We start from the raw sequence: 3,825 nt of genomic DNA, 5'->3' as shown, positions 1-3,825 counted from the left end.
CCACCACGCCCGGCTTGGGGATAATATTTGAAATGTAAACAAATAAAATATCCAATAAAAAGGGGGAGGGAGCAGCCAACACCCTTAATAGCTGAGCTATCTCTCCAGCCCTCAGCTTACTTCTTACACAGCCCAGGACCACCTGCCCAACCCTACCACATCAACCATTAATCAAGAAAATACTCCATAGACCAGCCAATGTGCCCATCTGTTGGAGGCGATTTCTCAGGTGAGGTTCCCCTTCTCAGATACCTCTAGTTTGTATCACAAGAATTAACCAACACATGGAAGTAATACCTTATATAGACTGTCTTCAGGTAGTGGATCTCTGTTTAAAAACTGAAGACTGAGCATAGCTAGAACTAAAGAGAGAGGAGACGGAGAGCTGATTGAACCCACTGAGAAACTGAAACACAGGACCTGAAAGATTCCTGGGAACTGCCTTCATTTCTCTTTCCTTCTGCTGGGGAATAAAGGAAGTTCCTTGTGAGAAACAGGAGAATGGGCCAAGGAGATGGCTCAGTCAGCCTTTGCCAGCACGGGACCTGCGTTGAGCCCCACAGCACCCGGCTACTAGGTGTGGCGAGGCCCACACTTGTAATCCCAGTCTTGAGGAGGTGGAGACAGACAGACTGGCTAGCTAGCCCAGCCTACTCTGCCAGTCCTAAGCCCCAGTGAGAGGTCCTCTCTCAGAAACCAGGGTAGATGGCTTCTGAGGAACACTACTACAGGAGAGGCTGCCTTCTGCCTCCACACGCATAGACACAGGTCCCCACACCTACGTGTTCACACCCACCCAACACCCCCACCCCCAAAAGGAAAAGAAAAACAGGATAATGTGTGTCAGGATTGTGGAGATCAGGTATAAAGAGGGACCTAACTGAGCTCGGGAAATTCTTCACGTGTGAAGCCCTGAGTTAGGGTGAAGTTAGGGGTGGGGAAGGGTGGGGGCACCTAATATCTTCAATTAAGTAAGTGACTCCCCACTCTTCTAAAATGTTCACCTACAATCCTGGAGAGAGAAATTTTATCGAAGTATAGAGAAGTTGGACTGAAGACAAAAAGAAAAGAAGGGCAAATAACAGGAGATAGGAAACTGGAGCAATAGGATCTTCAGGAAAACAATAATTAGATACCATTGGAGACCACAGGTCTTTGTTTCCCTTTAGGAATGCTGTTGGACAGGCCCTGCTTAGCTGCGAGCAAGCGAGCAAGCGAGTGAGCACGCGCCAGGGTTTTAATTCATCTCTTGTCTGTGAAGTGGATTCTATCTGGAGCAAACGTTCCAGAGCAATAATCGTGACGTTGCTGGGACAAAAAAATGAAAATGTTACTAAATACAGCACACAGAAGGGGGTGACTCGGCCCCACCCTTCCCAGAGCAGAGTCCTTGTGCTACTTTCCCAAGCAATTCCTAGTTTTCAGTCTCACCTTGTTTGTCTTATTTTTCTTTCTTCCCTGTCCCAAGAAAGAATAACTCATCATATAGAAATGAAACTGTGTTCACAGCTAGAATGGAAACCAAAGAGAGAGAGGGAGAGGGAGAGGGAGAGGGAGAGGGAGAGGGAGAGGGAGAGGGAGAGGGAGAGGGAGAGGGAGAAAGAGAGGGAGAGAGGGAGTGTAGGCATGCATCTCTGAAAGGGAAGGAAAAAAATAAGTTTCTCTTTTTAGGACAAAAAAAGAGTCTTTAGTCAAACCCCTTAATGTGCCTAGAGATGCGGCTCCGCGGTGACTGCCCATCGAGCAGGAGTCCCTGAGTTGGAGGCAAGGTGGGAAGAGACCTGATTTCTTCAGTTTAATAAGAAACACGGCATCTAGGTGGTACATGTCTGTAATCCCATCTCTCAGGAACTGAGGCAGGAGATTTCTAAGTCTGAGGTCAGTCTGGGCTACAGAGGAAAGGTCTGTTTCACAAAACAATACCAAAAGAAAAGCAGCACAGGGATCAAAAGAAGAGGCCGGGATTGAAATCCACCCAACTGGGCTCTACCATCTAGAGGCATGTACAGTTACTTCATCGCTGAGTAGGTTTCCTCTTTTAAAAAGGGATGTTGTTATTTAAACGCAAGATATCATGAGTAAAATGACTCCGGCACCAACTATGTCACAGGCTTTGCTCAGTCTTTGGTCATTTAAATCCCTACTAACAACCCTATATCAGAAGTGGGTTTTGTTACTATCCTCATCTTACAGACGAGGAAATATAAGCAAAGAGACTAGATAACATTCATATCATCACACAGAGTCGGGAGAGAAAGCGGCTGACTCCAGAGACTAAGAACTTAGACCCTCCAACTTGAAGATCCAAAGACAGTGTCCTGAAGATCAGAAGACAGTGTAAGTGGACAAACCTGCAGAAAGAGTTCTTTAGGCTGGCTGATTTAAACGACAAGCCCGGAGGTTTGCAGACTGCTGGATGTTCCTTTCTCAGCCTGCCACAAAGCAAGTGTCTGAATAGTTTAGGTTTTCTGCTGATTTAACAGACAGACAGACAGACAGACAGACAGAACGTCCTTATCATGAAGTTTTTCTTGTGCATGTTAGTAGTGAAGTTTTCCTGTTCATCCGATGTAGGTGGAAAATAATGGAGGTCACTCAACATCCCAGCAAGGAGCACCCGGCAGAAGCATCAGTATGACGATCAGCTGCTGTGGGATCAAAAGGCACCATCCCCACCTTCAGAGGGATCAAGAGAGACCGTAAGTCTAGCAGAAATCCAAAGTTGGCAATAAACCAGTAAATATTTTCCTAAAGACAAATACAACTTACGTCTCCGATCGGAACAAAGTCCTTCAGACTGGTGATTTCCATGTGAGCCAAGTTTAGTTATCAAACCGTTTTATGAAGTCTCATAACTATAAAATCATCACAGGAATTCAAGGCTATGGTGCCTCAGAGGCAACAAAGTTTATGTCATCTTTGATGGAATTGTTTAATGATGCCCCTGAGCTGCTTGTCAGATCCATAAGTAACAGCTGGAGAGAAAAGTCCTGTTTGGGACTGAGAATTTGCTTCAAAAGGAACATACAGTTTGCAGAAATGACATACAAGGTGGCAAAGCCTCCTAAGAGTCTTCATTGTTAAATAGATACTTTTTAAATCGTATAATATGAGGGCTCATGGGATTTTTTGTACAGAGAATACTCCTAACTGATCCCTTCATTTTGAATCTATGAGAGACAACTGATTTCATGTGGTAGAGCCAGAATGAGCATTCAGTTTTTCAAAGCAGCTACTCAGATACATCAAGAATGTCTGTCTGGCAGCTACAGCTTTCCCACGAGTGATTTTGGCTGTGTGTAGTACTGCGGCATAAAACCACCAGAACCTGGCTACTTGCTTCAGCACCCACCCTAGCCAAAGTCCCGAGAGAAGCTGGCCTTCCCCAAAGACAAGATTCCAGAGTCAAGGGGCGTAAGCCAGCTTCCCGTCTCTGTGACTGAATAGGTGAGACGTCAACTCAATAAGATAAAAAAATCATTTTGGCTCACAGTTCAAGGGTTTCAGTTTATGGCTGTTGCGTCTTGTTGAGTTATTCCTGTGGCTGCACCATCAGGAACGTGAGGTGGAGTCATTGCTCCCTTCAACGGGGACTAAAAAGCAGGGGTCCCATAATTTCCTTTGAGGACACACTCACACTAACCTAAGACTTCCCACTAGCTGCCGCGCATGTTAAAGGTCCCACCACCTCACAGTAGCCCCAGAGGATGGATCAAACCCAGATACTAGGCAAACACTCCAGAGATCAGCACCTTTTACATTCCCTGTTCAGCAAAGCCTTGAATACAAGATCCAATCTCAGTTCTTTTTTTTCTTTTTCTTTTT

Source organism: Mus pahari, chromosome 14 (assembly GCF_900095145.1).
Source record: "Mus pahari chromosome 14, PAHARI_EIJ_v1.1, whole genome shotgun sequence".
Taxonomy (NCBI): domain Eukaryota; kingdom Metazoa; phylum Chordata; class Mammalia; order Rodentia; family Muridae; genus Mus; species Mus pahari.
Note: the sequence above shows the minus strand (reverse complement) of the source record.